This window comes from Lycorma delicatula, chromosome 11 (assembly GCF_047948215.1).
Source record: "Lycorma delicatula isolate Av1 chromosome 11, ASM4794821v1, whole genome shotgun sequence".
Classification (NCBI taxonomy): Eukaryota; Metazoa; Arthropoda; class Insecta; order Hemiptera; family Fulgoridae; genus Lycorma; species Lycorma delicatula.
In genome coordinates, this window is record NC_134465.1 from 72,380,451 (window position 1) to 72,406,855 (window position 26,405).

The 26,405-nt window shown below is 31.5% G+C and overlaps 1 long non-coding RNA gene across 3 annotated transcripts in view; it reads left to right on the forward strand.

The window, feature by feature from the left end:
• LOC142332316 (uncharacterized) overlaps nucleotides 1–26,405 on the forward strand; it is a 673,176-nt gene that overhangs the window by 487,552 nt on the left and 159,219 nt on the right. For all 3 annotated transcript variants that reach the window (XR_012758251.1, XR_012758250.1, XR_012758252.1), the window contains one exon: nucleotides 13,112–14,174. This is a non-coding gene — a long non-coding RNA (uncharacterized LOC142332316). The remainder of the gene's footprint in view (nucleotides 1–13,111; nucleotides 14,175–26,405) is intronic.

Sequence of the window (26,405 nt, forward strand, 5' to 3'; positions counted from 1 at the left end):
AGACTGACTTTTATGATAAATTCTAAATATGGGTCGTTGTCATCATTTTTAATTTTGGTTAAAATTGTCATGTAAGTATTAAGAGGAGGGGGATTCGTCATTATGAGTCCTATAAGTCAAAATTCTACTAAAACAGTAGAATAATCTTTTCACATAATTTTTTCTTCCACGTTTACACATTTCAATGTTAGATTTAATTCTCATGATAATAATAGAAAAAATATATGAAAAGATATTAGAAGTTATTAATGAAATAAACTTTTATGTACTTTTCATTTTAAAAATAATGCGTATAAGTAATTTAATAGGCGTACAAGGAAGTCGTGTAGTGCCCACATCAGATTCTTTATTTTCAGATTACGTAAACGGTAGGTAACCTTTTCATTCACATAGCGGTCACATTCAGGATATTTTGTTTAGAAATAAATATATTTTAAGGTACAGTTAAATATTCTTAAGTAGATTGCAAAATTATAATAAATAAAAAGATATTACATTTTTACATCTTTGTTTTGTTGCCTTATTCTGTATTTGTGTTATACAGTGCATACGGAAAGTTACTGTGCACTGGAATTATGGAAGTTTAAAGACGAAACTTCCTTAATTATTACTTTGTATTTTTATATCATTATTTTATAAAAACTGATATAATAACTGGAATATTTTATAAAAGGTGTTGAAAACGACCTCCTCCAGCATCAGTATAGTACTGCACATGCTTCAGTTTATTTTCAAGAAACTAATCGAGCTGATGCACTGGAATGTCTCGTACGTATGCTGTTATTGCGGGTTTTAGTTCGTCAATCGTTTATGGTTTGTTTTTATACACTGCTTGTTTCGCTGCGCCCTATAGAAAGTAATCTGGGGGAGTAAGTTCAGGCGATCTTGCAGGCCACAAATCCCAGGAAATGATTTGTTCATCAAAAACATCTTTTTGGAACCAACCGTGATTGATTTCCGTTTCTGTTGATCGAGTAATGAAGTTTATTAAAACAGTGAAATAACGATCACTGCTAACTACAATTTCAAAAAAGATTGGATCCATAATGCGCATTCTACTCGCACCAACTCAGACCCAATTTCTGCTTCGTGTAAAGAATGTTCATGTAATTCATGGGGGTTAGTTGTCGAATCAGTCGTGTATTTTGTAAATTAATACACCCTCCCAGATGAAATCATGCTTCATCTGTAAAAACATGTAGAGGATATCTTTAAACCGTTAACAGTAATTTAGTCTTTTGACACGATCTGTAAGTTTCAGATGTTGAATTCACATTACTTTGTAGGGATAAAGTTTCAGTTCTTTTCTTAAAGTTTTATGCAAGTCCAGTATCTTGCTGCGTAGTAACTTAAGCGTTAACTTTAATGGACTTTCGGCCATAGCACATGAAATATCAAGCAGCTTCTGTTCGTTTAGTTTAGGTAGTATTCCACTTCGATCAGAATTTTCAACAGAACCTCTTGCCCGAAATTTTTCAATAAGAGTTTGAACTGTATTGCGCTGAGAAATAGGAATATTTGTAAACTTTTCTGAAAACTTGTACTTCACTAAATCGGTATACTTGTTACCTTCACGAAAGGTTTTCAACGAGAAAAATGCGTTCCTCTACCGAAACAACCATTACCCTTTCTCGCAACTACTGATTCATATAAACAAAAAAACACAAAACGAAATTAAGCATGTTCAATCGCAACACAATCAACTCTTAGTTTATTACAGTACCTAGAACAACGTACCCACAGAGTAACCAACCTAACGCCGAAAGAACAGAATTCACCACATAATTCTAAAGAGCACTGAACAGCGATTTTTCGTTTGCGATGTATTTACTTTTTTATTAATAAATTTTTTATTATATACTAACAGACCTGGCAATGCTTCACTAATGCTAGATTTTAGTGTATATGTAGATTAAATGAACACAATCGAAAGTTTGATAAAACATAAACAAAATGAATATTACGAAACTCTAGAAAATTTAACCTTTCCCTTTTACCCTTTCTCCCTTTTCCCTATTCCCTTTCCCCTTTCCATTCACCCATTTTCATTTTCCCCCTTTTTCCAATTTTCATTTCCCCGTTATCCTTTACCCCATTTTCATTTTTACCATATTCCCTTACCCCCATTTCTCCTATTCAATTCCCAATTTTCCCCTTATCCCCTTTCCTTCCCGTTTTTCTTTCCACTTCATCTTTTATTTTTTCTTCTTTCTCCTTTTCATTTACTTTTCCCCGTTTTCCCCTTTTTTCTTTTTTTCAATTTTCCCCTGCTTCTCTTTTTACCTTCTTCCCTTTTTCCCTTTTCCCATTTTTTTCCTTTCTTCCTTTCCCCGCACGTAAATCGTTCCAGTAGTTTTTTAGTCTATAGCGGACACATATCGGAAACATTGAACGGGAATCGTACAATATTTAGTATAACGTGTGTTGCTTTTACGTCCAACAGATAGCGCTGTTTTTCAAAAAACGCATGTTTTTACCTGTCACAGGTGTGACATCTTAGGTATATAAATAGTAAGTGTATAAAAACCCGCGTATTCGAGTGCAATGTTGTGTCAAAATTTCAAAGCAATCGGTGACGACTTTCGAAGATTTAAGATTTTGAACAAACAAAAATTTTTATTTTTATTTTTATTTTTATATATATATATATATATATATGAACATTTTTATATCGCAGTTTTATTTATTTAGCTACTTCGCTAACAATGCTGATTTATTAACAAATAATTGTTGATTTCAGTTTAAATGTCTTTTTCAACGTTTTTGTAAATTAACTATTATATAGAAAAGTAAGCTTAATTTATAACAAATACATCATACATAAATTTATAATATGAGTAAAATGAAGAATATGAGTAAAAGAAAGGAAAGAAGTTAAAAAAAAAAAAAGAATAAATAATATATAAAATAAAACGGAAAAAATTCATTAATATCATCTGTCTGTCTGTCTGGTAAAATAAAAAAAAAAGTAGAAGATTTTTCAGGATCCAAACAAAGAACTGTAGATGCCATTTACAAATCGTTTGGTGAGTGACAAATCGTACTCTGAACAGATGCGTTTTATGTAAACATTCTATTCTTTTTTTTTTTTTTGTAACGGATTAAAATTCTAGGTTATTTTTTTGTGTGTGACAAAAAGACAGCAGTTGACAAACAACTCAACGTTCAAATGAAAATGATATGTAGATGAACGTAGTATATATATATTTTACGCGCATGTACGCAAATACACATTCTCATAACTCATATAAAAAAAATAATCGTTGTTATAATTTTTCAATAAATAAATAACAATTTTATTAAATTATTTGTTTAAAATAAAAACATACACTTTTTTAAAAGTTCCATTAATTGAAACCTAAAATCAAAAGGTAAAATTATAACTAAACGTAACAGTTAAATAGTTAATGCTCATTTACCAACATTACGATTGTTTATTACGGCTTACGTAATCGATCATAAAATTAAGAAAACTTATAATCAAAGTTAAGAATAAAATATTCGAAAGCATTTATCTTAAATATCCTATATAATATATTGTATGCCGATCTCCATGGCGAAGTACTAATATCCTTACTTTTAATCTGGAGGTTCTTGGTTCAAGTTCCATACAGTAACAGTTCCTTATCGCCCATCATATTTTTCGACATCAGACTTTTGTTTACTATTGCATGAATGAAGTTACATAGATTGTCATTAATTTCGGGCCTCCGTGGCGCGAGTGGTAGCGTATTGGTCTTTCTTTCAGAGGTCCCGGGTTCGAATCCCGGTTAGGCATGACATTTTTCACACACGCTACAAATAATTCGTCTCATCCTCTGAGGCAATACCTTACGGTAGTCATGGAGGTTAAAAAAAAAGAATAAAATTATTTATGTATTAATTAAAATGGATGTATTAAATTTAGACAGTAAGAATATTTTTTAATTACAATATGCGTAAGGGAATAAAAAACTGACATTTGAGTAGTTATTATAATTTACAAATTTCCCATTACATACACATTACATGTAAGGACCTAGAAGTTCTTGGTATGTTTGTCTTAATCAAAGATCCCTCTTTTCGCCAAATCTTCTTATATTTACTGCTCTTCGTTATTATTGATTCCTTTTTTCGGATTGTTCATTGGGTTTTGAGTACACATTAACTAGATCTATATTAAGAATTTAAGAACCTGTATAATTATTAGCTTAGTATTTATATGGTTCTGATTGGATGGCTCCTTCTGCATACATATCTGTCCTGGGTATTCCGTTATCCATCGACTGGACTTAAAGTTATATTGATATCAATATATTTATACTGTCGCCGAATGGCTTCAACGGCACATAATTCGTAACCTTGTGGTGGCCCTGAAAAGGACCGCTTTTTTGGCGTTAACAATGAGAAGAGCTGTAGGGTCCGGATGCTGGTCTCCGGCGAAGTCGGGAAGTCTGAAGCGTAAAGGTAGCGTCCGTGTCTAGCGGCTTTCTCGGCGGCCCGGCCAGGCCTGCTGCTCCGGTGGGGATGTTGGCATCCGCCTGGAGGTCCCACGTTGAGCCGGCCAGGGAACTTCTTCTGCCTTCTAGGTGGTGGTCGACGATGTACTGCCAATTCACTCTCGTGCACGCTCTTTTATAGAAGCCTGAGATTGGTGGGGCTGCAACGCCACTGGTTGGAGAAGTGCGCGGTGGGAGTGATGCTTATATCAACGCGTCCGTATACTGTGCGCCCCACTCACATCGTTGCTACCGTTATCGCCCGCCGATATTAAATTAGGTATATATGTGGTAACAGTACATAATAGCCTCCTAATCATTTGTAATGCATTGTCATTTATCTTTTAAGGTAGGATTAGCTAGGCCGGCTTAATCTATTAAGGATCTCAAAATCAGATCAAGCTTTTTCTACTACCGTTAAATAGAAACACTTTGATATGGATAAGGAACATTTTAAGGATGACATAAGGTTCCCCCTTTGTAGTCAGTATAACTATCAAATTGAAATGAATTGTTCGGCCAAATTAAAAATAAATATTTCTTGTAAATATTTCATATTAAAAGAGAATCAGTTTATTCAATTGCCGTGAAGTTTTTCTTGTATATATTGTCGCGTTTTCGCGGTTTAACCAGAATTTTGAGAGACTAACAAACTAAAGATTTCTTATAAATACAATTACCCTAAAGTTATATAAACAAAATAAATAATAAAAACAATAATAATAATAATTACTATTATTATTTGTTTCCGGAACTATCTGTACAGGATGGGCAGATTTAATACAAGTTGCTGTCATGATTGTGGCGGGCTGGATACAGCAGAGCATGTGATGTTCTTTTGTCCTAGATAGCGTGACTTAAACCCGCCGGGTTGGTCTAGTGGTGAACGCGTCTTCCCAAATCAGCTGATTTGGAAGTTGAGAGTTCTAGCATTCAAGTCCTAGTAAAGGTTTTATACGGATTTGAATACTAGATCGTGGATACCGGTGTTCTTTGGTGGCTGGATTTTAATTAACCCCACATTTCAGGAATGGTCGAACTGAGACTGTACAAGACTACACTTCATTTACTATCAATACATATCATCCTCTGAAGTAATTCCTGAACGGTGATTCCCGAAGGCTAAACCGGAAAAAGAAAGAAAAGAAAAGATGGCGCAACTTAAGGGTAGTGCTCAAGCATCAGGGTGTGGAGGGAGCCAACAATATAATCGAGGTGATGCTCAGCAATAACGACAAATGGAAATGTGTCTCGACTACGATTGCAACTATGACAGGAGAGAAGACCAAAGACGAGAGGCGACTACAGGTTGAGGAGATGTGAATCGATACAGACTTGGAGTTCGATAACGGGTAATCAAGTCGGGCAGCTTCTGGGGGTTGGCAGCGGGAGCTCCTCGGAGTCGTCGCTCATCGATCGCTCCTTGGGGATTCCTTCCGGTGAGCTAGATTCATAATTCGGATAGGGGAGTGCCTGGGTGATCATGCCTGTGTACATACCATATAGTTTAGATCCGACCCCTCCATTATAAGAGGGGGAGATTTTTTAGGGGGTGGGAGCCCCGCACTGCCGTCAGTGCGGGTCTGACGGCGGCTGGCAGAGCTTTTTCCTCCCTCTACGGAAAACAAAAAAAAAAAAAATTAATAATAATAGTGACAGAACGTATAAATAACACATAAAATAGTAATTCAAATAAAAAGGACAAAATTTGTTTAATGACAATTAAATTATAAGAACCAGATTACAGTCCAATTTACTAGAAACGTTATAAGGACTGCTAGAACAAAATATTTTAACAATATAACAACAGAAGTCTAAAGTTCAAACATTTCAATTTCTGCAAATATTACTATTTATTTTTACTGCTTACGATAGAACTACCCTCCACTTTATAAATGAGTAGAATACTGTCTGTCTGTCACTTTCCTAACTGTTTATGAATAACTCTCCGATCAACTCCTGTATTCAGCTTTTTACCACGCCGGAATACTTGTAACGTGGTTACTATACGTTATTACTATTTACTCGTTATTACTATAGGCTTACTGATATCACCGTCACCGCAACCGCGTCGAACTTGGGCTTGCGAAATTATTCACTGTTATTGCTTGTCATCACGACTGCGCTAAAAAAAGGCCTCGGGCCTCGTCGAACTACTGAATTTTTCCACTAGTTTCTTGCAGTATTTTTTCCTCTGTCCTGCAGATCCAGTACCCGCCTCATCCCTTTAATTGTTGAAACGTAACAATTCATCGTCCGCACCCTACCGTTTTTATATAAATTTTTATCTCGGTCCGGTAACCCTTCTCGTTGAGGTTTTGGAGGTGCCATCGTGTGTATTACAAAGAAACGGATCCCTTTTAGTTCCTTCTGGGTTTTTTCATTATTCTTTTCTCTTTTTCGTCTTAATTAGAATAAATCCGTTACCCTGGTTCTGTTATTTTGTGTGTTATACAGGTAAACATTCTAAGTGTCAAAAAAAATTTACTTTTAAATACAAAGTTCTTTAGGTTACCTATCTATTTTGAAATTGTAGATAGAACTCGGTGTAATGACAGTTCCTTACAAGTAATTAAAAAAAAAAAAAAATCAGTCCAGAAGAATGGTTAAACTTTCGAATATGAAGTCGATCATAACTTGGTTATAAGTACGGACACGTTCTAGAATTCTAATATATTCTGGATCAAGAGGTTGATTTTAGTTCATTTTATTGTTGTTTTAAATAAAATTATATTTTTGGTGATTCTATATTTTTAGAATCACCAAAAATGATGATAAACATGATAAAAAATGATGATAAAAATGATGATTACATTTAATGATGATAAATATCATCATTAAATGTAATAAAAAAATATTAGCAGATTTTTTTCAGTCACGATTTTTTTTTTGTTTTATATAATAGATCATCTAAATTATATAAATTATTAAAAATTAACAACTAAAATAAAATAAAAAGAAATCCCATTAATATCTATAATAATTTATTAAATTTATAATCTTATAAGGCCGAGAATATTTCAAAGATTTTTTTCAAAAGATATTTATGATTTATTACTTAATATTATTATTAATATATTAGATTTTTCAACCCGTATATATTTGAGATTAGGTGGTGTTAAATCAGGAAGAAATAGCGCCAGTTAAAGTGTCGGACATTAAAGAATATATATATCTAATCAATCGCCCCGCAGGTGATGGTGGTGTGATGTTATGGTGAGTTTGTATAATACTACAGCTGCCGGATTATAACCAGAAGGGGGTAAATGTATCCCGCGGTAGTGTCAGAACGCCCCTATGGAACAAATTAGGGTCGAATCCGCGATTTTTCATTTCTAAACTCTCTTTTTCCCCACTTACTCCTCTTTCCTTTTCGCTTTCATGTAACCCACTCTTCATGTTTCGTATCCTTTTTTTTTATTTTTACCTTCTCTACAAAACTCTTCGTTCATTTCCCAAAGGCATTTTCCATAATTCTACCAGATCTCCTATCCTGTCTGACCTCACACCTCACCTTATGTAAACACACAGTCTACCGTAGGTCTAGACTACATATTGATCATTTATTATTTTTCTTTAATGATTAGTTATTTAAATAAAAAACATAATTGGAGTAAAATAAATAATTGTATTAATTGATGAATAATTGTCCTTAATTAAAAAGGATATAGAAGTTGAATTAAGTATTCAATTTATATATCATGAAATCATTAATTTTAAATTACCAAAAAATTGAGAAAAAATGTAAATATTTTATATCGCTTTGAATTCGATCATCTTGAGTCTAAAAATGATTTTATGCAGTTTTTATGTCAGAATAACAAATAATGGTAAAAAAATGTATAAGGAGTAAATTTTATTTTTTATTATCGATCGTGGACTGTAATATTTTTACCTGAAATGTCAGAGTATAAAATATTGTTGTAAAATGTTATTTTTGTAATTATTTTAAAGTATTTATTAAGCTGCATGGATTTAATTATTTCAGACGTTTACATTTGTACAATAAAGTACAGTATAAAAATCTATGAAATTTCAGAAATTTATTTCTTATTATTGCACTAGCCGGCCAGGGCTCGTTTCACCCGTGTAATCCACTTCAATTTTTATAGTCAACTTATGTACAAAAAATTGTAACGGTATTATTTTGAGACAATTTATTGATTCTTTAATTAGGAAACTTCAAGATGACAAGCCTTGCGTGACCAAAATACTGCACTATGATTGAATCCCGACTTCAAAGAAGAAGTGAAGTGTAATTGGCACTAAGAGTGACAGAGAACTTGAGAGAAGGACATCGAACGTCGACTTAAAATAATATTTATTATTCGCAATGTATAAGTTTGCAATTATACAATTAGTTTATACTTTATAGAAATTAACCGAGTACATATGCCTATAAATATTATCTAGAGTAAAAAATGCATAATTTAATAAGTAATAAGTTTATTATTTAAAAATTCAATTTTTTTAACTTTTTTTAAGTCGTTTCTCTCACCTAAGATGACTTAGCTAAGCACTTTTTTTTAACATCGGGGACCACCGTTAGTTATTGCTTCAGATGATGAGATGTATAACAATTTTTGTAGCGTGTAAAAATGGCATGCGTAACCGGTATTCGAACCCGGGACCTCCGGATGATAGGCCGAGAAGCTACGACTCGCGTCATGGAGGCCGGCAGCTGAGAAATGTTTAGCAGCAGTAATGTAAATAGCTCGAAATGCTCATACCCCTCTGCATAAAAACATAGAATACGTCATCTTTTTCTTATGAACATCTCTTTTTCTCAGACTGATTTTCGCTAATCCACAATCGATAATATATTAAAAACAAACTCTATACCGAAATTAAAAACATAACGGATAAAAACATTAAACTGTAACATTACAAAAATAAACTTATATTGTTAAAATGGAGTTATTTTATTTTTATATTTAGTATACATTTTTTTTTATCCGCACAAGACCAACGGGTAACCCCCTAGAAGACGTTGCCTCGGTTGACCTTATGTGACGCGTGATGTCTAGCTACCACCCTTCAGCATTTTCCACCCATTAGACCTTCCCAACGGGAAGCGACACGACCTCCGTTTCTGGATCCCGTGATGCCTCTCCACAGGAGGGCTACCCTCCCGTGACGTGAGAAAAGCACGTCGGATGAATCAAATGTGGATAAAATACTTGGAGGGCTTTGGCTGCCTTGATCATGTAGAGAGCAGCATCTGAGAGAAATATAAACATTCTTTCAACTGCAGAAGATTCAGGAAATATTTTTTAATACGCTCGTTCACAAATCTGACGATCGTAGAACGATTTGTCTTTTCAAGGTCATGTAGGCCCGGACATAAGAAGAAGAAGGCTCTAGTTTTAATGCACCGACAATTAAATTCGCAATGTAACAACCACAACTTTCGGTAGTTTCGTCGGCTGAAATCCAAATAATGCTATCCTCGAGTTCATTGCGGATTTCTTCCATAATTTGTAGGTAAATCGTCGGTATGTAATCTTTACGCAATATTGATTCATGTGGTGTATTTTGATTCAAGCAATATTTTCGCAGAAAATCTTTGAAGGTAGAATTTGTAAGTTCGTGAAGAGGAATATTACTTGTAACCAATGCTTCACGTAAATCTACGCTAAAATAGTTTTTTTGTTTACCTTTTTAAGTGAAATCACTGCTACTTGTCGCTGTTATAAGTTATTCTCGTGGGCTTTTCTTTTACAATCCTGCGATATGAAGATTTGTCTTCACGTGCTGGTCTATTTAAAATTTTTTGTATAAACATATTTTTCTCGCAAACTCGACAATATAATAAATTTCCGACGTATGTAAATGTTCCAGGATAGTCTACGAAGAGACCTTTTTTTTTTGGGAGGCATGGTACATATTAAACTTTGCTGAAATATATAAAAAAAGTAAATTAAAGCGATAAGCTCGTCAACAATAACTTCCGTACTTTAATTGCCTGATGGGAGGAGTGCTGCAGTAGACGTGCGCGACGCAGAACGGTATCGTCCGTCTTTTTTTCGCGTGATTCTGTGTTTTATTTGGGCACATAATAATATTATCCTACCAAAACCATAGACGCACGGCTGCAGAGAATAGACGTGCGGCTAATAGGTTTGGCCGGGTACAACGTAAGATTTCATTTATTAACTAGGTATCCTACCGGAAAATATTGTAAATACAGCGAAAATACGCATCATCTCTAGATGTTAAGGAAAATATGCAATAACCGGTGAGAATGGGCTTAATATGCAAATGCATATAATCCGGTCTCCAATTATCAGCAATAAATGCAAATTATTCTGAGAAATCTCTTAGAATCAGTAATCAATAATAATGTAAGTTATAAATCTTGCTTTTTTAGGGGTGGGAGATTGATGATTATTTTATAGATTTATTATGATAAATTAATCATCAACCTGGTTTGGAGCTTGTGTGGGGGAATATGAGACGGAACTTTTATAGGACGGGAAAAAATACATTACCTGACTGGGATTCAAACCTGGGACCTTCCAGATGAATTTTTTTTTTTTTTTAAGAAAGATACTTTCACTCCATCAGGGAGGTTGGAAATTATATTTTATTCAACTTTTAACGTTTGGCATAGTTTTTTTAATAATTAGCTGAATGCATCGTAATTTTTATTTTGAAATCAGTATCCTAGTAACCAAACAACTGATTCTCATTTTTTGAAATAATTTTAATTCATTTAAACATGTTTTTCATTTACTTAAAGATAGTTAAAAAATGCTTACCATAATTGATGAAAATTAATGTTAGTGAATTAACTACATAAATTTAAATGAATTTAATTAAATATTATTGTGTTACACATATTAAAATGGAAATAATAAACACTCGTGAGAACCAATTGAATTTCTACTATAATGATTAAACTCTAAAAAAATCAGAAAAGCAGTTATAAAGAAAAAGGAGTAAGGGGAAAATGTCAAGAATAAGAGAGAAATTTTCTGAACTAAAATTACAATTAATATCCATAAGGAAAATTTCAGTATTATATCTTATTGAAGAGAAACTGGAAAGATAAATAGATATTATTTTTAGTCTGTATTAATAAGAATAGAGAATAATAGTATATGTTACTCTTACTTTTACTCAAAAACATTCAACGAATGGTAAGTTATAAAATGTTTATATTTTTTCTGTATTTTACAAGACTTTCATCTGTCCTTTGATACTAATGTAAGTAAAGACAATCATCTCATCTCATTTAATTTTGTATAACTTTAAAACTTTATAGTGTAAACCAATTAACACTGAAAAACTACACTATATATGTATATATTGTTTAACGTTTTGATTAAAAATGCAAGATATTTGTTAGAATATTTTTAAAACAAAAGCTACTTATATATATGTATACGTTTTATATATATATAAAAATATAATTATGAAAAAAATTGAACATGATTACCACATACTATAAAATTACCGTTTTAAAATTTTTCCCAATTAAGGGCTAAGTTGTATAACCTACAACCAAAAAGATTCAATGATTTTTTTTTTATATAAGCAAGAAGTGCTTATCTGAGTATAATACTAAAATGATGTATTATTTAATTAATAAACTATGCGCGAAAACGAAAAAAAAATTATAATGTAAATATGTTGTCTAAATTTTTATTTTTGTGAACTGAATTGAATTAAAATTTAACAAGATTTTAATTCAAATAAATAAACTTTTAAACCGATCAGAACATAAAAATACATTTTATAAATCAAAACAATTATATTTAAATACCATATTAATTAATTAAATATAAACACGTGAAATTTTATAATAAAATGCAAAAATATTTTTAGTTAGGAACGGGTAGATTTTATCAGTGAAAGCATGTTGTTGTTATTCAATGAAGTTTCAGCTGAAGTTATAGCAATACAATTTTTATCCGTTACTTTTTTGTTTTACGCAGTAAAAATAAGGGAAACCAATGACGACACTCTTTAGATTTTAGAACTTTTATGGATCTGCAGATATTATCCTACTTTAAAAATTAATAGGTACATAACATTAAATAACAATAAACTCAAAATAAATAAAGTTCAGAAAAATAACACTTTTGAAGACAAAAAAGTTAGGATAAATAAATAAAAAAGTTAAAATTCATTCGTGCATTAATGAGGTCCTTAACAATAAAATTACTCAACTTTAGAAAATTTGTAAGTTCAAAGAAGAAATAAAAATGGTCTAAAATAACACCGACTTAATAGTTAGAAGTAGTTTGTGTAATTGACATCAGATGTATTATTTCCAATCTAAATATTCTGTTTGTTAAAAAAAAAATCAGTAAAGTAATATATTTCAGTAATTTGGCTAATAAAAACTTGCAAAACTATAAATTATAATTATTAAGATTTATTATTGCATATTTGTAATTCAAACAAAAGCTATAATTTTATTAACATGCAATTTACAGTGTTGTTAGAATAGCACTATATTATGTAAACTGTTATATACAATATTATGTCATTACATTTGCATGTAATTCTGCTTTATATACAGGATACACAGTAGCTTATACACTCACCCTTTGTTTACTAAATTGTATCCTTGTAAATAGTAATAAATATGAAACTTACATCTGGATATTAATTTTATGTTGCAGATGCAAAACAGAATCGGAAGAACAAAACAGAAGAAAAGAAGAAAAACGGAACGAGTGAATGAAGAGAGAGAAATAGAAACATAGAATAGAAGAGATGTTTACGACAGTGAGTAGTGGGCATTTAAACATGTAGAAAGGGGCTAGATATTTTAGAGGGTAATAGGTTATAGGGTATAGGATTAGTAGAGGTTAAAGGGGATAGGATTAGTATATGCGATTGTGTAGGTCAAAATTATAAGTAGCAATTTCATATAGTACAAAACCAATAAAGTTTATGGAAATGTAATTGCTACCTAGCTTAGTTGGGGGATAGGGTTAACCACACGCACACACATAGGAATAGTCAGGAATACAGGCTGTCCATCCAGTCTAATCTGGAAAAAAAGCCTGTTGGACGATTCCTATGACTGGACTCTGAGCCCTTAGGAATAGTGTAACAGCTCCCAGCACTGATCTGGAAAAAAAAAAAGGAAGAGAGTTGGTTACACTATTCCTATAAGTGTGTTTGTTTATTATAACCGCAGGAGGTTCTACAGGCACCTTGGTATATCCGATAGGATTGTTGGATGATTGGGGGTAACAGGTTAGGGTTAGGGTAACATTTATGGTTAGGGCATCATCCTCCCTTGGTTGTTTTCGTGTACAATCCCCTGGCTTGTCCAGGGAGACTCTTTTGAGTCTTGGTGAGTGGCGTAGGTTAATGGGGGGAGGAAAATTTCCGCTTACTATTCACAAAATATCGCGTGTTTTTCTGAATAGGTTTTTTACATTTTCAAGTGAAACGCAAATGAAGAAACTCTTTTATTAATTAAATGCAGTTGACTAAAAAGATGAAATTAGAAGACGTGAGAAATTATGAAGGTTAAATCCCACTGACTAAAAAGTTGTAGTTAGAAGATGTGAGAAATTATGTAGAATAAATGCCGCTGACTAAAAAACGCAGTTAGAAGATGTGAGAAATTAAGATTAAATCCCGCTGACCAAAAAGATGCATTTAGAAGATGTGAGAAATTATGAAGATTATTTTCATGACAAATGAGAATTAGAAAAGAAAAAAAATAATGTAAGCGCTTTCTTGTCTTAGTTAACAGATTTTATTTCTAAGATATTTAACATTATGTATAAATGTCATTCTCTTTATACAGGTATGTAGTTTTTATGTTCATAAATACAAATAAGAGTAACAATTATTCTGTTGAAATATTTATCATAGTACTGATATGATAAAATTATTCTATTTATCTGTCCAGACATTTTCAATAAGATTTGAGTTAATAAATGGCATAATGATTTTTAATTTCTCCTTAAGTTACTAATTTTATTTTGAATAATTTTTATTTCTTTTGATACGGATAAATGTGGCGAAATTGTGTTGTTCCTGTATCAGTTATCAATAAATTCCTTAATGGAGAAAATTGTTATCTTTAGTCCACAGACAGACTTAGAATTTTTAAAATTTCTTTCAACTGTTTGCCTTCTGCCGGTAAATTTGAAAATATGTGAAAACCAGTGAATGAGCTGAAGATGTGGATGTTTCTACCGATAGTACATTATCACTATATAGGTAAGATAAATTCTTAGTTTTATTCTATTTAATACATTACCATATAAGAAAATATGTTACATTATTTTAATATTTAAAAAACTGTTTGTCTATGCTAGATATAAAATAACTAGGGTCGTCCCTAGTTATTTTATATCTGTGGATTTAACGTGAAAAAAATGTTATTACTGTTTAATAAGTTATTTAAAATTAATAAGTTTTCTTACAAAAATATTTATTTAATTCTACAATTAAAATTAACTATGGGTGTTTTTTAACTTTTTCTTTTATCAAATTGATAAATGCAATTACAACTGTCTGTGATTTATCTCATACTACGTAAAAAATCAATTAGTCAAGCGTTACCTTGAAATATCATTCGTTGCGTTTTTTATCTCATTTTAACATGTGAATTTTTTTATATTTTGATTTTATATCGGATCCTTATTTTTATTCGTATAAAAATTTGCTTTTATTACGAGGAAAATTGGATTTTCTTTTATAGTTTTCACTATATTAGTTTCAAATGTGAAACTACATCGTAATTTGAATTCCGGGATGTATTTCTGTCTACTTTTTACATTTCATTAATTTTTGTTGTAGAAATAATGATCTAGTACTTTTATAAGTATCAAAAAGATGATTGGAAGTGAATTACTAATGAATCTATTTTAATTACGTGTTATTTATAAGTTTAAACCGTATGTTAATTGTCATTCAGGTAATTAATCGTTACTATTTCATTTATTTCCAGAATTTTCAGCAAAAAATCATTTTATACTGATTTCATTGCATTACGAATTGTTTATAAAAATAAACCTTGATTATACAAAGGTTTCCAAACGTACCCGTAAAATTATATTTTGTATATCTTAGATTCAAATTATACTTCAATTATAAACATATGTATCAGAAATTTACTATTTATTATTTTTTTTTTTTTCATTAGATCTGATTAATAATCTCATGTAATTATAATAACAGTACATAAAAGAATGAGAAATAAGTAATCTCACTTTCTTAATCTTGACTTCAGATTGGCTGTAATGTGTTATGCAGTGTCCCACGAACAAACGGAGAAACATACGTTTCAATTTAGTTTTTTACGTAATTCGTTTTAGCTAAAATAATTTTTCACTGTATAAATTTTGTATTTCATTTAAAATTATTTTCAGTAATTAACGTTTTTGTTTTTAAAGAGAATGTTTATTAGATACAAAAAGATTAATATAAATTTATGTCTATTTTTCGTCTGTTTTGCTTCAATAAAAAAAAAAAAATTTTTTAAACATTTTATTTACTTTTTATTACTTGTATTTATATTAATTTTCTCAGAATTAAATTCTCTACAAGTTTAGTTAATTCTTCCGCATTTATTAGTCACTAGCCAACCCGTCTAGCCAGAATCTGGACCCACAGGACTCCTTTCTTTTTCCTGTTTAGCCTTCAGTAACTACCGTTCAGATAATACTTCAGAGGATATGTATGAGTGTAAATGAAGTGTAGTCTGGTACAGTCTCAGTTCTGAGAAGCCATTTCTGAGAAGTGTGGTTAATTGAAACCCGACCATCAAAGAACACCGGTATCCACGATCTAGTATTCAAAACCGTATAAAAATAACTGGCTGTACTAGGACTTGAACGCTGGAACTCTCAACTTCCAGTATCTACAAACTTTCTCAGTTATTCCAAGAAACTTGGGTAAAAATTTGGATGCGATTGATCGAATAATTTTTTTGTTTATTCCGTACAAACAAATACTCTCTTCGTCTTTATACGATGAATATCTCTAAAGTAAAAACCGCTGGAAAATTTCTCTCCTTAAGGTTGGAAAACCTGTGTCGTTCATGGCACGTTAATAATATACACACTGCATTTTTGTCTGTAAGTTGTCGCATTGTAGTATCTTTGATTATGTGTGAGTTATTACGTTATAAAATGAACAGGAAAATCGATGTTTCGATACGTAAGTTACGGCGCGCCACTCAAAATCGGTGACGTGGGCGGCTGACCGACGGAGTCATCCTGCTGCATGGTAATGCACGTCCACAAGTTGTGGGTCCGACACGTGATTTATTGAGAACATTTGGATGGGAAATTTATGATCACCCACCATATAGTCCGGACGTAGCTCCTACTGATTACCATTTGTTTGGGAAATTGAAAAAAGTTTTGAGTGGTAAGCAGTGGAGCGGATGACAGTGAATTTAAAAATGCTGTTAAATGGACTAGCGGCAGAAGAATACGACGAGCGGCTATTGAAGCTGGTATACCGCTACGATAAATATCTTAATACACGTGGCGAATGTATAGAGAAGTAGTATAAGTTATGTAGTTTAAGAGAAATAAAAAATACTTATATTTTTTTATAATGAAACGGTTTTTTATAGATACTGTCCTATAATAGTATATATTTAACTAAGTTATTGTACTACTAACCTAAAAAACTTTGTTTTTCGACACCGAATTTTGTGTTTTACGTCTGATATCTTAGACTACTGGAGGAACAGTTCTGGGACCTGTTTTATCCTATTTTCCTGCTCAAATTACATAAGAAACTACCAACTTTACTCCTTAATTTGGGTCCCAAAAATTACAGTAGGGCTTCTTTTTACTAGAAGAGCTAAACTCTGGGCGAAATATTTCGCTAGCCATAACTTGAAAACAAACCGTTTCCAGATCTATGTTTTTATGAGATTTTGTTCATTATTTTCACCAACAGAACATGTCTTTAAGTTTCTCCGTTTCTTAGTGGGACACTGTATAATACACTTTACCAGCCTTGCATTCCCGTACTTTGTAATCAATTTTTTGTCACTTTTTCCTATAAATTTTATTGAATAAATTCTATATTTTCAAATAAGTTAAACAATATAAAATTTTGCAATTTTTTTTTGAATCGCATCTAAAAATTTTTTTCGTATACCGTGGATTCATTTAAAAAAAGATCTGTAGAGGATGAATGAAAAAAGTTAGATATAGTTTTTTTTTTTTATTTAGTAAAATAAAAAACGGATGAGAAATGAAAAGGAAAGAAATTTTTTTGTTGAACTCTACCTACGATTTCAAAATCTTATTGGCTGTTATAATTTTACTGTCTTTATCATTTTTTATCCTTTTTTCCTCTGGTTAGGGGAGTAATCCCATTTATGATCAAAGTTAACAGGTTCCTCAGATGTTACAGCGTATGTAGCCTGCGCCCTACCGACTACACCTCCACGTAACAAGCCCCCCTTCCAGAGGCCGGAAACCGCATTCATATCATTTTTTATCTGAACCATTTTTATTACACTTTATTTATTAATTGACAAATAGTCTTTTCAAGTAGATGGTTAGTCGAATTTTTTTTTATGATAGGTAATTTAAAATTACACATATCAAATTTTTTTCTTTTTTGTTGATTTCTATGACGATTTATTATAAAAATAATGAGATTAATTTAATTTTAATATCAGCATAAAAAATAACGGTGAGTAATATAATAAAGTAGAATTACCATTTTAGTCTGGACTACTGACTGGATGAAAAGTTTTATCTCTAAATTAAGAATATTGTATTTGATTCGTTTCGTTTCATTAGCTTTTATATAAAAATAATGACTTCGTAATCTCGAGAAATGGATACCCAATAATTACACCAGTAAACATTGAATTTATTATTCCATTAAAGAATTTTCTTTATCTTTTTAAGGGTGCTATGTATTAACAGATTCTTCATTTAAAATAATGCTGATAATTATTTACGAAAGATGTTTGAAAGAAGATATGGTTAACTAGAAAGTACCTAAATCGTTAATTATTTTATAATCTTAAATAATATTTAAAATTGTAATATAATATAATTATTTTTGTTTTGTTTTAAAATTAAATTCCCTTGCTAGACTTCAGGCTTAATTACAGTTTATTTGTAATATTCCTTTTTGCATTCCAGCTATTTTTGACCTAGTACCGTTAATTGAACTAAATAATACCACTTGGCATCAGAATTCAATTAATGTGACTATATATAGTTAAAATAAATTTATCCGGGGTCCTGCATCAGCACCAAGTACAAAATGAAAGATAATTACATTTATTTAGGTTTAAAGTTACTATTTTACTAATGCCCTTGTTTTACGAGCTCGGTACAATATCAGAGGAAGATCAACTTGTGACTGAAAAAGATGGTGTGAAAAATTTTAATGGTGTTTCTGTTTTAGGTATTATTAAATTATGTTTACATCTACTGCATTATACCGACTGGATTTTTTCTTCAATAAAATTATATTAACCACGATCTTAAAATTTATTATTAAGAATGTAACTTAAAATTTACTTGAGATAACTAGAATACTATTGGTTTATATTGTTACTGTTTCATGATTTTTTTTTAACCCTTCTCCAGGAACCGGATCCGAAATTAAGCATAAACACGGTTCTGGGAAGTGCCTTCGCCTCTAGTCCCCAGATGAGGAAAACTCTAGGTCCGGCTATGTCGTTCCCGGTCTCCGTCATCCAGCAACCGGGACTCGGTCCTTTATGCTACGCCTCAAGGATACCACTGAACTGGCGGCCTCACCGGTATTCAGTCTTTTAGCTCAGGGGCTCGAGAGTCCCCGCACTTCATCATTACGCCCACCCGTACAAGCACGGGTGAATGGCAGCTTCGTACGGAGCTGTCTGTCAACCGCTCGCTTTTCGATCTTTCATTTGAAATGAAACCCGACACAAAATCCGCCACAGTGTCCATTGGACTGCGTAAGAATGTTCCAGAGATGTTCCCTACCTCGAGATGTCCAGTTACGGCACTATTTTATGATTAGTTGAAATTTGTTTCACGTAAACGTTTAAGTTTATAATGGTTTATTGAAGGGTGATAAGGTTATTTAAGACTGCTTAAGACCTTTTAATTATTATGAAATAATTTTTTGATAATATACCAATTTCGTGTAGCCTAATTATGAAATTAGATTTTGGCCAGTCATCAGCAATTTAATTTGAATTCATGACCAGTAGTATTTAATTGGACTTTTTCCCCGGTTGTTCGGCAAGTTTTTCCAACTCCTTTTTTTGGATTATTTTTCTAAACAAACCAAAATTTAGTGTTCTCTTTACTGTAGTAGATTACTATTTTTATTCCATGCTTGATTTCTATTAAGCGTATCTTGATTGTATTTAATATTTTCATATATTTAGGAAATTTCTATGGTTCGTAAACAATTTTTATATTAAAAAAGAAATACAGATTATGTATATTTCTATTTATAGTTCCATCAACAATTAAACTCATTAACTAGGCCGACCATTCCTAAGGCGTGTGATTAATTGAAACCCAACCACTAAAGAACACCGGTATCCACAATCTAGCATCCCATTTGAATAAAAGTAACTCCTTTTACTAGAATTTTAACCTCGGAACTCTCGACTTCGAAATCAGCTTATTTACGATGACGAATTTACCATTACACCAAAAAGGTAGATTACTGATTTTGTATTAATTATATTTGAACTGTATCTTTAGAATATTTTTACTTTATTTTAAAAATTACAATGAAAAATATAAACATTTAAATTTAAATTACTTAAGTCTTAAGCTCCTCTTATTCGAGAATGTTTCCTCTTGAACACTCGTAAGGAGATCCAAAAAAAAAAAATCATGAAATAATTTAACTAAAAAATTAAGTAAATTAAAGCATATAATTGTGGATTTTTGTATTCTTTTACTTTGTTGTCAGGTGCAATTTTACGAGAAGAAATGAAAAGATATTATTGTCCTTCAAGTGAAAAAAATCAAGATAAAAAGTTTTTTGCTCTACCTTATACAAGGATATTACTTGATTCGTTTAATGAATATATTTATGAATAATAACGAAGGTAAAATATTTTCACTTATCATTTCTAATACCCGAAAAAACTAAGAGAAATAAAACAAGCAGCAAGTTAAACAACTTTCATCATGTAATTTTTCTAATATATTGTTTTATTGGAATTTTTTATTCCATGTCGCAGAGACATTATTTGACAGAGGCGTCTTCTGATCAGGAGTAGATGTAGCGTAAATTCATTACAACAGAAATGCTTGTATTTTCTATACGCAAATTAACCTTATTTTGGCATCGCCCGCACCCAATAGCGAAGAAGTCGGTGTGCTTCCAAAGGTGGCACGAAGGACTCTGTATGAGAGGGCGTGCTGAAGGGAAGGGCATGCGAAATGCATGCCTGGTACCTAGCAGGTTAGGGCCGGGAAAGGCAGCTCTCCTAGGGAGGAGCATCTCGGCTATCCAGAAGCGGAAGTCGGGTTGTTTCTGTGATCCAGGGGAGACCTCTGGGGTGGCCAAGTCAGGGTGGGAAATTTACTGCCACGACACTCCGGAGCGATCAAGTTAATGCTTTAAAGTTTTACCGGTCGCTCTGGGAGTGTTTAAAAAAAAATCCCTTATTTTGGCATCGGTCATAACTTGTTACGCTATTATACACGTTCCAAAGCAGAGCTTTATATTGCGTCCATTTTAATACTTCATAGCAGCAAATAGAATTCCGTCTTCCTGAAAGAAAGCACACTCCTTTTCTTCGCCGTCGGCCAGACTCCAAACAGAAAGTTATAAAGAGTTGTGCAGACAAAACGTACAGTGATTTAAGTAGTTTTAATGAATAACAATCGAATATGGCATAAAATGAAAAAGGTTTATTTTAATAGAATGGTAGTTATATATTTTTTAGTTCACTGTATATTTCAATTACTACTTACTTAAATAATATAAAGTTTATATACCTCGTTAAAAAGGGATTTAAAATTTTAAAACAAAACGGGAAAATAGGGTGCATCCCTAGTTCATACGTAAATACATGTAAAACTAGGTTAACTATGTTTCATTATAAAAATATTGTTTTTACTAGTATTTCATTATGGCTTTCGGTATTTATGTACTTTCATTATATATAATGAAAGGTTAGATTAACCAAGAAATCCTTTTTTTGTTTAAAAAAGGCTACGTAGTACAAATAGCAAACACAATTTTGGTTATTCCACGACAGTAACATAAATCTTCTCCATGACAGAAATATGAATGGATCATTTCAGAAATGAGTAATCCTACTTTAAAATAATATATAACGTTTATAAAATGAAGAATTAAAAGATTAAAAGGGTTTGTCGAAGAAAAGTTTTTAAAATATAATGTAAAAGAAAAAATTAAATTTAAATAATTATGTAGTTCATACGGAAAAAATAATCAATTTTTGCAACAAATAATATAATCGCTGAATATATTCTGTGAAATATTAATGATATAAGAATATATAATGACTAATAAGTATATAATATATAACAAGACTAATAAGAATATATAATGCTTTAGATATCTCTTTTATAAGTTTTTTAAAATAGTGCAATTTGTAGAAAATCTGTTTTCATTTTTCCCATTCTTAACGTGGGAAAAAAATTAAATATGACGCAAACACCATTGTACTCCTCTAAAAGCAAAGCCGATAATAATTTAACCAATCGCAATAGACATGCACCGTTGCATATCTCAGGTTACACTTGAAGATTCACCGCCTCCTCAGATTATTTCAGTAACTTACCAATCAGTCCACAGTATTATCCAAATTAATATATGGTACAAATACGACAAACCAATCAAAAAGTTCAATTTTCAACCAATCACAAAAGCAAAAGGAACTGACCAGTAAAGAAGTCGTATATTCTAACCAATCGAAATCCCTATTTTTTAACCAATAAGATGTGAATAAAACTACAAATTTGAATGCAAATTTTTGCTGATAAATTACGTACCCTCCCTGAATTCAGAAACAAAGACTGCCCTCTTTTGAGATTACAAATTATTTTGACCAAACACAAAAGAGAGAAATTTCATGTCGATTATTTTATCAGATAGACATAACAAAAATGATTCTTAACTAATCCAACTCCATACAATTTTCCAAATGTTACTATATACGTATATACATATACACGACCGATTCTTTTAACATATATTAAAATTTTTCCTCTTAATACTTTGAACTAAATATTTGTATAGATTTAGTAATTTTATGACAAATGAATACTATAAACTGTTCATAGCCGAAAAATTAACGTATAAACATTTTTAATGTTCTTATAATTTTAATAGCAAAGCGATAAAATTACCACTCACGACTGCCCAAAAAGAAGTGTAATGTATTAAGGGTGTATGTATGTATGTTTGTTCCACCGTAGCAGCTCAACGGCTGAACCTATTTAGAAATGTGACCTGCGTTGAAAGCCTTACGTTATCGGAAGTGTCATAGGCTATATATATTTATGTTTAATTTTAAAAAACTGAAAAAATATACCATTTTCAAAATTCCTGCACGTACCTCACTTTCAAATGAAATAATTTTAATTAAAGTGCAGCAGAAGATGTGTGCATGTAATTTAATAGGCGTACAAGGAAGTCATGTGGTGTCCACATCAGATTTGTTATTATTTTAATTTAAAATAATAATAAAAGTATTTTAATTTTTCTCTTTTGCTAATTACATTTATTAAAAATCAACAAAAACTAAGAAAAAATAAAATAAAAAAATAAAACTAAACTTTAATAAAAAATTTAAAAAATCAATCGAATTTTATTTTGTTTACTTTACTTATAAATAAAATGAAGTAAACAATCAATAAAATGTAATGAATGTATAGTTCTAAAAGAATGTGATTGAAAAAAATCTCCGTGAGAAATTTCTTTGAACCGAAGTTTATTTTTCAGAGAAAGCTTTTAGTTTAGGGTGGAAGACAAATACAAAAGAAAAAGTTCTACCCTCTATAGATGGATAAGCAATTCGTTTAGTTTAGTTAATTGCTTTAAATGTCGCTTCTTTGTTTATCTGTTATCTGTTTGGTTGTTTTTGGAACTTTTTATCATTGAGTAGACAGGTCTTTACTCCGTTAGAAAGTCCTTAACTATTTTAAAATTATCATTTATTTTATTTTAAAGTCTCTTTGTTTGTTTTTTTTGTCTATCTTGTATGTGTAAATTAATTAGAGTAATATATTACCATAAAAATGTTTTTTTTTTTTTTTTGTTTGATTTGTACATAAATATTTCAAATAGCTTCAACAGTTTTTGTAAAAAAAAAAATTTTTAATTTTTTGTGACAACTTTATTTCTACATTTTTCTCTTCAAAAAGAATTTAAAGAAAAAAAAAATAAATATTCTTTGGCGGTCAGGAATCAGTTAACCACACGTCTCAGGAGTGGTCGACCTGAGTCTGTTCCAGACAACATGTTTACTGGTAAATTTATAATCATATTGCACTATATCTGCAACTACGTCAGGCCTGGCAAGCCGGTAGCAGTAATTGCATTTGTTTACCCACACCTGGCAGTAGCTATAAAATTGGCTGGATATATATATATATAAATTATATCCGTGGCGGAATGGTAGCATCTCGGCCTTGCATCCGGAGATCCCGGGTTCAAATCCCGGTCAAGCAATGGAATTTATCATTTGCTACAAAATTCATATCCCATGAGCACAAGATTTAAGTTTACGTATCGATATCAAGCAAAAAAAAATTAAATAAAATTAAATATTAAACAATTTTTTGTCAGATATTCTGAAAAGGGCTTCAAACCCCTTCTTTTTTTCCTGTTTATCCTCCGGGAATTACCGTTTAGATATTACTTCAGAGGATGATTGAGGATGATATGTATGCGTGTAAATAAAGTGTAGTCTTGTAGAGTCTCAGGTCGACCATTCCTGAGATATGTGCTTAATTGAAACCCAACCACCAAAGAACACCAGTATCCATGTTCTAGTATTCAAATCCGTATAAAGGTAACTGCCTTTACTAGGACTTGAACGCTGGAACTCTCTACTTCAAAGTCAGCTGATTTGGGAAGACGCGTTCAATATTAGACCAACCCGGTGAGTTTCAAACCCCCTTCTAGTTATCACGTATGTTTACTTGGTGAGAACATTTCAATGATTAGAGCTAATTAAACGGTTTACAATCGAGTTGGATACTTCTACACACAACAAAAATCCTGAGGATAAAGAAAAGTCCTCTCTATAATTTCTTGAAGAAAAAACACTTTTTGCAGCATACCTTCAATTTTCAAAATTCTAAAAATTTTTGATCTCGGAAGATTATGTATGCGATAGATACACTTTTTTGGAGTAAATAAAGCTATCCTCTAATTTTAATTATTAGTAGGATACAATGATCTTTCAGCGGGTTCTTTCTCATCAATTTGTCCATTTTTCTTGTCTATGATTTTATTTACATAATTTGTTTTCAATTTGGTATTCTGTAGGTTTTGTTCAATTTTGGTTAACTTTACCTTAAGATGTGTTGTTCTGTTTAGCGAGTCATATTTGGCATTAAAATTTAATTTACGACTCGGAATACTGTATTTTCCTACGCTACGCGGTATATCTAATAACAGTATAATGGAAGCCTCTATAATTTACGACAGGCTTATTCTAGGTTCCTTAAAATACAATATACAAATATTTATTGAAGATACATTCTAGCTAAAAATTTAATGCATAAGAAAACCTTTTTAAATCTTTATGATAAAAGAAACAACAGTAACAATTGAACAACATAGGAAAGAAGCCGTAATAAGAAAGGGAGTCCGACAAGGATGTTCCCTATCTCCGTTACTTTTTAATCTTTACATGGAACTAGCAGTTAATGATGTTAAAGAACAATTTAGATTCGGAGTAACAGTACAAGGTGAAAAGATAAACATGCTGCGATTTGCTGATGATATAGTAATTCTAGCCGAGAGTAAAAAGGATTTAGAAGAAACAATGAACGGCATAGATGAAGTCCTACGCAAGAACTATCGCATGAAAATAAACAAGAACAAAACAAAAGTAATGAAATGTAGTAGAAATAACAAAGATGGACCACTGAATGTGAAAATAGGAGGAGAAAAGATTATGGAGGTAGAAGAATTTTGTTATTTGGAAAGTAGAATTACTAATGGATAAAGCAGGAGCGATATAAAATGCCGAATAGCACAAGCGAAACGAGCCTTCAGTAAGAAATATAATTTGTTTACATCAAAAATTAATTTAAATGTCAGGAAAAGATTTTTGAAAGTATATGTTTGGAGGTGCTTTTATATGGAAGTGAAACTTGGACAATCGGAGTACATGAGAAGAAAAGACTAGAAGATTTGAAATGTAGTGCTATAGGAGAATGTTAAAAATCAGATAAGTGGATAAAGTGACAAATGAAGAGGTATTGCGGCAAATAGATGAAGAAAGAAGCATTTGGAAAAATATAGTTAAAAGAAGAGACAGACTTATAGGCCACATACTAAGGCATCCTGGTATAGTCGCTTTGATATTGGAAGGACAGGTAGAAGGGAAAAATTGTGTAGGTAGGCCACGTTTGGAATATGTAAAACAAATTGTTAGGGATGTACGATGGTAGGATGTAGAGGGTATACTGAAATGAAACGACTAGCACTAGATAGGGAATCTTGGAGAGCTGCATCAAACCAGTCAAATGACTGAAGACAATAAAAAAAATGATAAAAGATACTGTATTACGAAAATTAATGGATGGCGTAGGAAGAAGAAAAATAAATTTTATAAGGTTAACTTATCATAGAGTAATATTTCCATAAAACATAGATGGGAATTTCGCACAATTTATTCCATGTAGGAGATTACGCGCAGTTTATTCAACGTATGATTTCAATTCAGAAACATTATGATAAAATATGGAATAATATGAATGTTTGGAAAACAAAATTGATAAGGATAGGAGACAA